This window comes from Vulpes lagopus, chromosome 3 (genome assembly GCF_018345385.1).
Source record: "Vulpes lagopus strain Blue_001 chromosome 3, ASM1834538v1, whole genome shotgun sequence".
Lineage (NCBI taxonomy): Eukaryota > Metazoa > Chordata > Mammalia > Carnivora > Canidae > Vulpes > Vulpes lagopus.
In genome coordinates, this window is record NC_054826.1 from 93,940,351 (window position 1) to 93,955,394 (window position 15,044).

Below are 15,044 nucleotides of genomic sequence, written 5' to 3' on the forward strand. Positions count from 1 at the left end.
CATCTTTTTATGTGCTTATTGCCATCCACACATCTTCTTTGTTGAAATATCTATTCTGGACACAAATCACTTAGCAGATATATTTCCTCCCGGCAGTGGCTTATCTTCTTATTCTCTTTTTTTTTTTAACTGAAGTAGAGTTGATGCAGAATGTTACATTCATTTCAGGTGTACAACATAGTGATTCGACATCTTTTTATTCTCATAGTGTTTCAGAAAGACCAGACGTTTTTCATTTCAATTAAATTCAGTTTAGCAAATTTTTTTCTCTTAGAAGTTATACTTAGGGTATTGTCTCTGAGAACTCTTGGCATAACCCAAGTCAAATACAACACAAATTAGCCCTCCTTTCACCGTTCTTCACTATCTTACAAATTTTTAATGTCCTCCCAAAATCCAGGCATTGAGGGTCCATATTGTAAACTGAGATGGAAACATATTGTTGGGGTCACACATTTTTGTCTTCAGTGATGGTTTTCTTCACTTAAGGACTTGGGCAGGCAACCAATAATGTTGAGCTAGGAAAAGCTTCCAGAGAAAATATCTACTTTTCTCCTCTACGCCTGAAAAATGTCTGGCTCAGTGGGATCCATCTTGCCGTGCACCCGTCCTTGTCTGGACAATGTCCCTTCCCTTTTATGGCTTCTTATTTGGGGCAAAGAAGCATGAGTTTATGAAAAACTAGAGTTGCCAGAAGAATATAATTCTGTGTGTGTCTGAACCGTCTGGCATGTGTATGCACTAATATTAATTTTCATGTTAATTTTAATAATCATGACAGCAATCATAATACCTATAATACAATCCTAATACTAACAATTATCTATGGAACACCACATAGTGTCAGGTAATTTATATACTTCATCTTTCATGATTTCTTCTGATACTTTTATGCTTCCGTATTTTGCTTTTAGATCTTTGATCCATTTGGAATTCATCCTGATGTAGACATGAGGCGTAGATCCAGCTTTTGTTTTGCCTCCAGAAGCTACTCAGTTGACCCAACCCAATTTATGGATCAATCCATTTCCCCTCACTGATTTGAAATTCTTCCTTTACCATTTACTAAATGCTTTCATATATTTAGGTCTGCTTCTAAACTTTCTATCTATTCTTTTCCATTGATCTACTTGACCAAATGTCTTATTGTATTTATTACCGAGGCTTTATGATATGTTTTAATATCTACTATGTGTCCCCCCCACACACACACTCTTTTTTTTAAGTCATTGGTATAATCATTATTATCTAAATTTCCATTCAAATTTTAGTATCATCTTATCTTGCTCTAAATTAGGAACCATTTAAAAATGCTGTAGATTTCCAAACTCCACCTCAGCCCCACCAAATAGGAGTCTTCATGGAAGGATCTTGGGAGTCTGTGTTTTTAACAAGTGCTCCAGACACCAGTCAGCCATCCAGCATGTGGGAACCATAGCTTGGAAAAACAGAGGCTCAAAATGGCCAAGTGGCATTGCAACTCACCAGGTGACAGCCTGACAGGTACATGTGGCATCTGATCACTTCAGGAACAGTGGATCTCCAGGAACTTGCCCAAGGCCTGGCAACTTACCACACTCAATGAACCTATACTTGATAAACTAATAGGCAAAGGAATGAACACAGACGGAGAACTGACAGCTCTCATGGAAAGGGTCACTGGAAGGCTTGTAGGGAAATCCCTACCTGCCCAGACACCATGACAGAGAGACCAGCCAAGCAGAGAGAAATGGAAGAAGAGAGATGGCTTCCCTGAAGGCACCAGCAGAGTCAGGAGAGAGGAGGTCAAAGGGTGAAGATTAAGGTGAGCAAATGACACACAAGCCTAGAAACAACTCTCATACTGTGGTCTTGCATTTGTCCAGGTGATTGAGGCACATGTCACAGCTTGAGGTTTGGGTGGAAGAGTCGAAAGAAAAGTTAGAGGAGCTATGTGAAGTGTGCAGTCCCTGCAAGGCCCCATAACCTCCGAGGTAGAGGCCTGTCAATCCTCCTGAAACAAGATGGCTCTTGCCACTGGGAAGACACATTTGCCCCAATAGTGTACAGTCCAGGGCTTCTTAATACAGCTAGTTTGGGGCAGGATACTCGAAAGAAGGGGATCTATCTATCTTTTCCTCTCTTCCCCTACCACGTGTCTGCTTGGGCCAGTAAAGAAAATAAAATTCCTGACCAACTTCTTACCTGCTCTGAAGAATTCAGTATTTGAGGGAGCATCTGCCCTCCTCCTTCCTCCTCTCTTAGCTCCTCCCCTTTGAAAGTTCTTAATCATCTAAAGGATTTTCCTGGGGAAGGTGTCAAATGTGGACACTGAGGTAGGAGAGACCCAGAACCCAGAGACACTTCAGGAAAAGGGCCCAGTTGGACCAGCAGAGGCATGAAGTTGACCTTCAATACACCCATCCTGCAGGAACATGCTAGCATCAGTTTTATACATTTTTACAGCTGAGCAGGCAGGCACTTGGCCAGAGTTACCAAAACGTGTGTCTGTGGAAGACGTGCCAAAACGGTACAGAAACCTCTCCGAGCCTCTCTGGCAAAGGCAAGCTTCTTGTGCCTCGTAAAATCTTCACACCACACAGAAGGAATCCGCGGCAGCCACATGGCTTTGTGTGGACCGGGGGTGGGCTGGGAAGCTCAAGCCACCATCTGGGAGTTTGCAATGTTGTCTTCTGCTTCAGGGAACTGTCTCCCTACATTCTCACACTCTTTGCCATTAAAGAAATAGTACATCTTCTAACTGTGTCTGTTGGCTTCTGTCCATCGATCATGTCACCATGACATGGTGACAAGGACACAGTGACAGAGGACACCAGTGTCTCATCCTGTTCAGCCACTGATCACAAGTCTTAGATTCCTCTCAGTCAGAGGCACCACTAATTCGTACAAGCCAAGCCTTGGTTCATTGGGGCAAATATACTTGTAAAAGTAGGGACTGGTCCATGAAATGATCCAGTGGCCTGGAGGTTATTGCAGTCTTGATCAGAGGTTCTCAGATGGGGGCCTCCAAAGCAGCAGCATCAGTATTACCTGGGAACTTGTAATAAATGAAGATTCTCAGGTACCACTCTAGAGGTGGGACTTAGAAATCAATGTTCTAACAAGACCTCCAGGAGACTGTGACACTCACCCCAGTTTGAGAACCACTGGTCTGCAAAGTGTAGTAGAAGCCTGTCCTACAGTTTCCCTTAAAGCTTCAGAAAAAAATCCTTACCCTGAGTGTGAGGAAGACACAGGACAGATGGTCCCACCAGATCCACCATCTATGGGCAGTGCAGGTCCCCACTGGCTTGACAAATGCTTTACTGTTTTTTGGGGTTTTTTGTTTCATTTTGTTTTGTTTTGTTTTGTTTGCTTTACTGTTTTTATTACTGATGGCCACACTGCCTTGTGCATGGCCTTTCCCACCGCAGCCCAGCATGGGGCTATGAGCAAGACAAGCCTGCCACCAAGGAGTCATTGTTGTTCAAGTGAAAGATGGAGGAATGGAGTCCCTGGAGCTCCCATTGGCCCGTTAGAACCTCTGTGAGGCCTTTCTGGAATTGACCTACAGACACACAGATGGTTCTACTCTAGCCCTAAGGTTGGATAAGCAAAATTCAAAGTCACAATGGGCCACCAACTTCCTGACCAGCCAACACATCGGGATGGCTGAGCAGTGTCTGGGGAGCAGTAGAATCACCCACCAGCCTTCAATCTGTACTTTCACAGCTGGAGAGAATTAAGAAAATTAAAGGAAAAGAAGAGGCTGCTCGAACTAGAAGAGGTGTACATTTCGTAGCTTCTCCAGAAGTGAAAGGCACTGAGCGCTCACCAGGGAGAGAACCTTCCACGCTCTCTGCTTGTGTCCCTATAACAGCCAAAAACCTTGTGGGGCTCCATTATCCCCATTATCCCCATTGTAGATAAAGTAACTGAGGCTTAGCAAGGTGGAAGGATTTGTCCAAAGCCACACAAATAGAAAACGTCGAAACCAAAACTTGAACTGCAGTGTTCTGACAACAAAACCCGCCGTTCTTGTGGCCCTCTTAAAAAAAAAAATTATGTATATGGTTGACCCTTGAACTACATGGGTTTGAACTGTGTGCCTCCGCTTATATGTGGATCTTTTTTGACAAATACAGTACAGTATCTTCTGTTCTTTATGATTTTCTTGAGGACACTTTCTTTTCCCTAGCTTATTTTATTATAAGGATACTGTCAATAACACATATGACATACAAAATAAGTGTTCACTGACTGTTTATGGCTGACTCTTGATAATCTTGGGGTAAGTACTCCTCAAGGGAGTGCAAGGAAGCAATAAGAAAGACATTGCTACCTCCTAATCAGGAGCTCAAAGGCGCAGGTGCAGACCAGAAAGACTAGCTGAGCAGAGCAGGGTGCTGGGTCACCAGGGCCTGGGCCTCTTTGGGAGACAGTGAGCAGCCTTTGCATACAGAGCATGCACAGCAGAAAGACGAGCCCTTGCAAAGGAGGACACCCACCTCCTTTATTAAGTCATTTAAAGTATAATTACATTCAGCATGTAACTGGAGAAGAAAGTGCTGCCCCTCCATGCGATTCTGGGCTCTTGACAGTGATGAAATGTGCAACCTGTGAGCAATTATTTAAATATTCAGCACTTTGCATGCATGACTGAATCAGCACTGTAATCAGAATCATGGGAACATGGAATTTTGGAATGGAACAGACCTTAGAGGCCATATAATTCAATCCCTTGATTTTCACAAATGAGTAAATGAAGGTCCAGAGAGGTCCTGTTATTTTCCTGAGGTCTCTGGGACAGGAATCTAAAACTCCACCCCACCCCACGCCGGATTCCTGGTCTCATATCATTTTAGAGAACAGGGCTGGGAGAGCTGAAACCTTGCTGCTGGATCATTGTTTGATCTGACACAACATTCTCATAATTGAATGCAAACATGGGGTTGCCAAATAGATGTCCAGGTCACAAGATTCTATGATTCTATTCAAAAGATTTATAAAATACTCCAAAGATGAAATCCTATAAATGGAGCCATACAACCCTTAATTTTTTACAAAACACATATTGATGGAACCAAGAACACTTAATTTTCATAAAGCCTTAGCTACCTGGAATACATAACAAAATATAAACAGACTTTATGCCTTTTCATTTCACAAAAACCTATGTATTCATTTCTTAATAAATTGCTCCTTCTCATTTCTGTATGTTTCTATCCTTGCAACTTCATGTGTATTAACTAGAGTACTAGTTGATGTTCTGCAGATACAACCAGGGCAAAGAGACAAATGAGAAATGATCATTTCTCAATGTTTCTTGGCTCATAAACACACAAAATTTTCATGGGGGGGAGGAAGGTTGTATATATATATGTATATATATGTATATATCCAAAAATAGATGTATCAATTTGTTAATTAAGTTAATCAAGACAAGAATGCTGATCTATTTTAGCACATATGTATCAACTCTACCTTAAAAGTGCCACAGTGACTTTTAAAAATAACAATACATTGCATCATTCAAGTTGTAGTCAAATGGATGTGCTCATGTACTGCTAAACAGAAGTGTAAAGTGGCACACTCACAACAACATACTATCATTAGTATCTGCCGTTAATCAAGGAGGACCCAGCACACCTGGGTAGCTCAGTAGTTGAGCATCTGCCTTTGGCTCAGGTCATGATCCCAGGGTCCTGGAATGGAGCCCTGAATCGGGCTTCCCCACAGGGAGCCTGCTTCTCCCTCTGCCTATGTCTCTGCCTCTCTCTCTCTCTCTCTCTCTCTGTCTCTCATGAATAAATGAATAAAATCTTTTTTTAAAAAAAATAAAGGAGGACCCATTAGAAGAGTTGAGCTTTAAGCCAAGTCTCAAAGAAGGTTATGGGCTTCAAGGAGAAGAGAAGGGCAAGAGTCAAATGGAAGGAGGCAAAAGCTGAAGAGAGATTGCTGGGGTTTCCCAGCTCATCCTCCTCCTACCATCCTCAAAGCCAGCAGGGTAGCAGCTTCAAATCCCCCTCTAACTCTGACTCTTTGCCTGCTCCTCCCTCTTCCTTCTTTCACTGATTACATTGGGCCCACTTGTAAAAACCAAAATGATCTTCCTATCTCAAGATCCTCAACTTGATCACATCCCACGAAGTCCCTTTGCCATGTCAGGGAACATTCACAGATCTGGAGCATTAGGACTGTGGATGTTTTGGGGGGCCATTATTCTGCACCCTGCCCGCAGTCTTAACCTACCACACCTCTATTGCCTTATCTGTGACATGGGTTTAGTCATATGGTATCTACTTCATAAGACTGTTGTGAGAATTAAATTAAACTTAGTATTTCTCAAGTGCCCAGAAGGGGAGCTGACACCTGGTAAAAACTCAGAAGTGTGTTTTCTATTTCTATCTGCTCATCTGAACAAATTGTTAGAATTTGCTCCTTTGGCCCTGGACTCCTTAGGAGAGTGGTTTTCAAATTTTATTGACCATGATTCATGATAAAAATAATTAACCCCACTCTGTAATGGAATCTGATAGATTCCATTCCATTTTCATGCAATGAAGTAATCCAGGGGGAGCCTAGTTAAGACTTCCAACCCAGCATCCAAACCCAGCATCTTTCCTTTTTTCTACCTGGTGTGGCCCACACCCAGCAGAAGCTGCGCAAGGCTGCAGACACCTTGCTGTTTCTTCGAGAGATCCTGCTTTCCCCAGTTACATTGGATAAACTGAAAGGGGAGAGCTGGAACGTCAAGGCCGTCACTCCCATTGCAGACTTCCGCCTTCATCTGTCAGCATTCAAAATCTTGTGATTATTGAGTGGCTTTAAGGTAGCTGACAAGCTTTAATTTGTCAGCCTTCTTGTGTTAACGCTGGAGAACACCTAATTGCCCTGTCCTCCTTATTCGTGCCGCGTGACCGTGGTGAGTTGCCGCTGGCTCATCCCATCGACAAGGTTTCTGTGACAGCTTCCCTTGTCCACGCATAACCAAATCTGGAGAGGCTGTCATTCGATTTGACAAAGTGACAAGACAGGACTGTCAATCTCCCAGATGGGTGAGGGAACACAGTGACTGACAAAATCTGGGGTCACTACAAATCTGATTGTTACTGTGTCCAGAGGCTGACAGCTGATGAAGCATTCCTCCGATGGTTCAAAGCCTACACATTTTTCACCTCAACTGGCCTGAGAAATATGTAAAGGTGACTGACATGCGTATGTATTTCACTTGGGATGTGACAGGTCCTGCCAAGGTGTTTAAAGAGTCTTCCAGTTGCCACTGACGAAGTGGCCAATGTAGTCATCCCTCAACTATGCATGTGGCTCCCTGGGTCACCCGACAAGATTTTGAGTTTCCCTGATTCCTGGGTGCCTGGGATGTGATGTCTGGGCCTTAAACACCCAACCCCACTCCACAAGGGCACATAATACCCAAGGATGCTTAAGAGTAGACACTTGAGGGTGGACAGATATGGCTGATAATAATCATGGGCACTGGTCTCACTTGCAGTGACGTTATGTCAACATACATGCAACATGACAAGTAGTGATTCATTCTTAACCCTGGCTGCACACTAGAATCCACTAGGACCTTTTAAGAAGCATTCATGTCCAGGTCCAACCCCCAGATTCTGATTTTATTGATCAGGGATGGAGTCTGGCATGCAATGCATTTGATATTTTATAATAGCTCCAGAGGACTGAGTTGCATGGCTGGAGTTAAACCCCTTGAGCTTTACTGCCTGGGTTCAAATGCAGGTGCTACCACTTACTAGCTGCGTAACATTGAGCAAGTTATTGAATTTTTCTTGGCCTCAGTTTCCTCAACTGTAAAAAAAAAAATGGGAGTGATGACAATAATCGTTCCTAGAGTTACTTCAAGGCATAAATAAGCTGTTAGATATCAGGTCCTACTGCATTGCTTGAGAGAGAGTACATAATAAATATATGTTAGCTATTCCTGTTTCTGTTAGCTATTCCTATTTAAATATTTCCTATATTTAAAAAAAGACTCAAAAGGAAGAACTGACCAAATTATGCAATATTTAGCTTCTCTTCATGGTCTTTTCTCCAATATGGAATGTGAGAGAGAGAAGGAATAACTCTGAGTTTCTTGGCCTGAGCAAGTGGAAGAATGTTTTGTTCTGCTTCATTTTGTCTTGTTCAATCCTTATAACATTCCTATTACACAGATGAAAAAACTGAGGCTCTATGGGGTTGGATAACTGACACAGGATCAGAAAGGCTTGGAGAACAGCCAGCCTAAGAATCTGACTCCAATATTTCTTCTTCCAAAGTCCACATTTTCTTCCCATTCCCTCATACTGAGTTCCCAGGTAGATTTGAGTCTGGTCTTAAAAATGATGAATATGGGGGATCCCTGAGTGGTGCAGCGGTTTGGCGCCTGCCTTTGACCCAGGGCGCGATCCTGGAGACCCGGGATCGAATCCCACGTTGGGCTCCCGGTGCATGGAGCCTGCTTCTCCCTCTGTCTGTGTCTCTGCCTCTCTCTCTCTGTGTGTGTGTGTGTGTGTGACTATCATAAATAAATTTTTTAAAAAAATTTCTTTAAAAAAAATGATGAATATGGACAGTAGGCCATGAAAGAAAGAATACTCCAGTTGGATAGGAGTCATGGATGTGAGATTGACTCAATGTCCTTCATACCTTAATAGTCTATGATCCTGAGACAGAGAGGATGCTCTACCGGCAGGTCAAGCTTACTGGCCTAGCTAGAGCAAAGGAATCCTTAAGCAGAAAGGAGCATGAACCAAGCTGGTGAACACACCAGTAAAGGGCCATGGCCCCCGACCTGGGAGTCTGCACAGTATACTGCAGGAATGTGAATGTGTAGCTCTGTTGAAAATCCTTATTAAATTCTGTTTAAATGTGTTATGTTAAATCATGCAAACTGCAAAAATTCACAACGTGAGAAATTATATAGCATGGATGATCCATTTTCTTCAACAAATAGTTTGCAAGGAAAACACAAAAAAGGTTGGGGTGGGGAGAGTGAAGATTAAAATGCCAAAATAATGGTGGGTTTTGATAGAATCCCGACTCATACAATTGAAACACACATGCACACAAATACGCATGCATACACACACACACATGCACAAAACATAATCATGGAAATGTGGGTGATGACTAGATATTTGAGGAACTCATGAATCCTTCCTCTGAGTACATTACAGACTAGTAAGTTGTATATTTGAATTTTGTAAGACAAGCATAAGGAGTGATAAGAGTTCCAGAGAGAAAACCCATAAAATGGTGTGATGATGCTGAGGACAGAGTGTAGCTTCAGAACAAGGGAGAGGAAAGTTTCCATTGGTTGAGCATCATCTGAACACAATATGAGCCAGGCCTGACACCTTTTATAACCAGCAGGGGCTTTCAAACTATGCTTGGCCAAATCCTGTGAGCCCCACCCAGGGCCATGTTGGTGGAAGAGATACAAACTGCATAAGACATCTTTAACCAGAATAGCTCAGCTGTTTGAGTCTCCTGGAGAGATTTTTAACTGCAAAGATGTATGACTGAAAAGAAGCTTGAAAAACCCCTCATCTGTGGGTTTCCTGGTTACCCCCACCACCAGCAAGCTGCCCTTAGCTCTTTCAGATAATCACCTTTACCTTTAAGGGCTTTGCTGAAAGTGGAAGAAAGCTTTTTTTGTGAGCTGAGAGCACAGACACCAGCCAGCCTCAGTTCAGCTAACATTCTGACTCAAGGCATACACAGCACATTAACCTAGAAGTGCATGATCTACTTTGCCTTATTAAAAAGGATACTGGAGCAGATAAATTTTATTGCAATAAATCCCATCATTAACAAACGGCAGTCATATACCTGCGTGGTAAATTTGATGATTATATTCTGTTTCTACTATTTACTGGGGCAATGAGAAGGACATAATTCCGAGCCAAGAGCTGCATCCAGATGTGTGGATCCTGGACTGAAAGGATCTGAAATCATCTGAAATGGTCTGAAATCATCTCCAAATGGAAAACACCTGTTAAGGAAATTGGGATTTTTTTTTTTTTTTTGAGACACTGAAAGGACCTTCTGGGTTAGGCCTCTGTGGCAATGAGAAGGTCAGGCAGGTGGGATGGGAGGTGGCAGAAGGCTCTACCCGAACACCACCACTGTGACCCCCTACTTCGGAGACCCCTGAGCCAAAGCCACCAGCCAGAAACCAAGGCAGTGAGCCCCTCTCTAATGGAAAATCTGCTTCCAAAAAAAAAAAAAGAAAATCTGCTTCCTTAGCCAACCAGAGCTCCTCTGCTTCCCCTGACCCATTTCATTTTTCATTTATTTCCTCACTTCTCTTTCGGTGTCCTCTAAAACATCACCTCCTCACAACACTCATTGCCAAATTGCTCCTTCAAAATAAATATCTGTGGTCAAATATATCTGGTGAAAAGCTAAATATAACATGCCTCCTTTTAGAAACCCATATCATCTCTACTCTGTACACATTACTTTGTCTTCCCAGTCCCCCTAGCTCTTCTGGAAAAGTGCCCTTCCCCATCTTCACCCTTCTTGTAGCTCCTCACTGAACATTTTGTTCAGTGTGACCAGGGTGCTCTTGGCTGCAGCTGATTGTTTTAAGAGTAAGCACCTGACCCAAGCTTGGCCGATCACAATTCCTTTCCCAGGCTCCACCTGCTAGCCACATTTGATAGGTCCCGGGATGGGAAATTGATTCAAATGAGACCAAGGTTATTCCCCGGGAATTTGGAAAGGAAATGGAAATCTCGGGGCTTTTCTGGTGCTTGAAGCCACAAGCTATAAAGCTCTGAAGTCTGCAATCACTACGTTTCCCACAGTGATGACTACAGAGCAGGAGGAGACGAGGCTCCGATGTGAGAGGTGGGGATTTGTATAATGAAAGAGATGCTCTGGAAAGAGCAGAGATGGAAGATAGAGTCTGCGGAGCCTTTGAGTCCAGCTCTGGGCATTTTTGGAAGCCCCCTATATTGTTGACCTGCATGCTGAGAGACATCCTCCGTCCTGCTTTCACAAGTTTCCTTTCTTGACTTCCATCAAAATGTTTAAGCACAACTTGCTGCCATGAAGAAACGCATTTAGCCCAACATCTCCAGACACAACATGACACAAAATGAGACATATCTATAAAAGTTTATTTCATGGATGTGAACCAGGAGCCACAGACCCTGTGGACTATAGATCTTCACAGGTTACTTGTAGCAGAAGAATTACAGACATTTCAATCACCTGGAAATACAATCACTTCCTCTCACTTCAGATCAGGTGATGGGAGCAAGAAAGAATTCTATTGTGAAGAGCAGCCCTAATAAATGCTTGCCAATCACCAGGAATGTGGCTCTAGGCTCTGCACATCAATTAGCCTCCAGCCTAAAATCCAAAAAAAGGGATTCTGGTAAGGCGGATTCCTGTAAAGGAGATAAAAGAGACTGACCTGGGGGAAGAAATCTCTCTTTGCTCAAAGATACAAACAGGGGCTCCTGGGTGGCTCAGTCAGTTAAGCATCCAAGCAAACTCTTGGTTTCGGCTGGGGTCCTGATCTCAGGGTCATGGGATCAAGTCCCCTGTCCGGCTCCATGCACTGGGCCTAGCATGGAGTCTGCTTGAGATTCTCTGCTCCTTTCTCTGGCCCTCTCCCTGCTCGTGTATGCTCTCTCTCTAAAATAAATAAATAAAACCTTTAAAAAAAAAAAAAAAGATACAAATACACACAACCGGGTGGGGGAGTGGGGGGTGGGGGGAGTCCATAGGAAGGTTGCATAATATGCACATGAAAACTTTGCCCGAAGTATGCAGAGGAAAAGTTTACCTGGGAAATCAGTTGATTACAGGAAACAGAAGAAACGTTCAGATGTACTGATTTTTTGTTCTTAATTTTAAACAATTAAGAAACTTCATAAATCAAGTTTTTTTCTTTTTTTAAGTTTTTTATTTTAATTCCAGCATAGTTAGTATGCTGTGTTCTGTTAGTTTTGGGTATACAATATAGAGACAACAGTTCCATACATCACTTCATGCTCATCATGACAAGTGCACTCTTTTGAATGATGAAAAATCAGAAATGTAGGCTCAGATGAAGAAGAGGCTGCCAGAGATAAGAAGAGTGCAAGGCTGCTAAAAACAGTAACAGAATTAAAATCCACATTCGAGCTACCAAAAAAGCAAAATTCAACATGGCAAAAATCAATTGGTGGTGGATAAGGTTAACAAGGTAAATTCAGTAGGACTAAGGCAAAAAGATGAATATAATAAGCAAGAAGATGATACAGATATGGGCTAGAAATCCAATATCTGATCCCTAGATCAGCAGTATTCCTAAGGAAGGAAGCAGAGTACTACAGAAGAAAAATCAGTGATTTCATAGGAGGCAGTTTTCTTGTGCTCAGAAAAAAAAAAAATACAACAAAAAAGCAAACAAAACAAACAAACATCTGGGTATGCAAACCAAAAGGATTCTTGTTTTAAGTAAAGTTATGAAAAGAGACAAGAACACGGTAGTGGCATTTTTCAATATCGAGATTGGAGGGAAAGTGCACTAAACTAAGTAAAAAGTGAAATATGATGACAGGTCACTTACAAAGACCAAACAAAATGCAGCAGCCATCAGATTCTACCAATGGAAATCAAGAAAAAAACAAAGCAATGTCTATAGAGCGTTAAGCGGGAAGTCTGTGATCCAGAAATTCTTTGTCAAGGTGAAGGAAAGACAGTCGGACAGGTAAAACACCACAGACAGTTCTGTTACTGACACACTTCTTCCAAAAACTTTAACCAAAGGTATAGTCCCTAAGCTGGCAGATGAATCAAAAGTAAGGAGTTGGGGCACCTGCCTGACTGGCTTAGTAAGTAGACCATGTGACTCTGGATCTCAGGGTCATGAGTTCAAGCCCCACATTGAGCCCAGAGCCTACTTAAAAAAAAAAAGGCGGGGGGCTTGGGATCTGAAAAGTTATAAAGTGAAGAACTGTCACCATTAACCAGAGTTAATAATTGAGAGAAACATGTGCAGAGAAACATGTAGTTAAGGGATTCCTAAAAAAAAAAAAAAGACTATATATTATAAAAAATGTCCATATTAGTAAACACATCTATCCTACAATGTACCTAAGATGATACTGATATGGCCTAAAAATTGAGCAGGAACAGCTAAACACATGGCAAATTCCTCATTTCAGAACAAGGAGTCAAAAGGTCTTGTATTATCCTTGATTTAATAAGGATAGGATGTACAAGGAAAGGTGTTTCTGAAAACTGTACAATTAACCACTTACTGAGATTGAATATTGGCTGTATACTTTCAACACAAGAGTAAATAAAAAAACAAGAAAACATGGCCCATAAGGCAAAATAATGGAATGTGAATGGCCGAATGCATGAAATAATGCGATAAAAGTGAAACCAAACGTATTAGTTACGGTAATAAGTGAAAGTGGTTTCAATTCTCCAATAAAAAAAAGTACAAATTCAGTTTAACTAGCATCCAGCTAAGGGCCCCCAGGGCTTAAGAATATAGCATCAACAAATTTCCTATATACTTTTCTGTCCAGATTATGTTACAGTCCAGAACATACAATTCTAAATGGTATCCATTTCTGTAATTATCTACTCACAGATTCTTATATGTCAAAGATACAGATGTGCCTATAAAATATTTATGATGGTATCTTTTAAAGGAAAAGATTATTCAAACTCCCAAATAACCACTACCAGATGAAAAAATGTATCAGTTCCCAGTATTCATTAATAAACACTTCATAAATATTTAGTTATCAAAAATAGAACAGGGCAGCTCCTATGTAATGTACGCATATAAAATGTATCTTAAACAGGCTATAAATTTCTAGTCAACCCATCTTTATGTCTGCTGAACTTTTTGCTAACCTCCAACCTTCAAACTCCTTTCCCAAGTGCCCAACAACTTGAAGGCAGGTGATTTCACATTACAGGTTTTCAACATCACGTCACTGTAGGTTTTCAGCATCCACAGGGCTCTTCTGCCTGAAATCTGGAAATTGGAAGGAATATTCCAAAGTCACTACTTTTCTACTCATTCATGCCTCAGGGTAAAGCAAGTAGGCAACTTGGTGGAAGTAGAGAGACACAGCAGATTCTCTTCTCCAGATTTTGGTTAATAGTACTCTACTGAGTTGTCCTTTGTTGGATTGTCAGCTGCCATTCTCCCAGGGTGCAAACCTAGCACACAACTCCTAAACTACGTGTCAATCCATCTGCGCAAATCTATTACAACCAGAGATTCCTCCCCCCCAAAACAAAAAAAAATATATATATATATATTGTTTAGCTTGAACTCCCTAAAAAAAAAAAAAAAAAGATTCATAAATATTTCAAGGGGAGGCTGAAAAAAAAAGATGAAAGAATTAAGAGGACAAATGGTTGTTGTCCCTGGAATGCTGTGTCGTCGGTGGGGCTCCTGGCATCCACAAGTGAGAAAATGCAGACAAAACACCAGGCGGTGTGCAAACACACTTGTCAAATTCACAGGAAAAAAAAAAAAATCTATTCCTGCAGTTTATCTGCCCCAAGTGGATTAGATGCTAGCGGAGATGTGGAGATTTTGTTGAGTTTACAATTTTCATTGTTAAATCTGGATAAAAAAGGAGAAACATGGGGAAAATCAAATGAAGAGAGCAAATGGGAATGTCAGAGATGGAAAGGCGCTTAGTGGTTTAGTCCAGCTCGTCCTCTGACACAAGAGGAAGCCGAGACCAGATAACTGACTCACCCAAAGTCCTAGAAGAAGAAGAAGAAGAAGAAGAAGAAGAAGAAGAAGAAGAAGAAGAAGAAGAAGAAGAAGAAGAAGAAGAAGAAGAAGTTTGGATTTGATTAATAACACTGGGAAAGGAATGGGGAAAAGGACCAAAGTCCAAGGTCATGGCTATCTCTCCCAACTGCAGAGGACCCTAGTGGTCAGGAGTGAAATAGAGAGGGGGCGGTCCTTTATTCCCCAAGGCGTCTCTCCCCATAATCTGCCAACGACATATCCTCTTACCCCTCTTCTGACTTTTGTTTCCTTTACTGCTGCTATATAA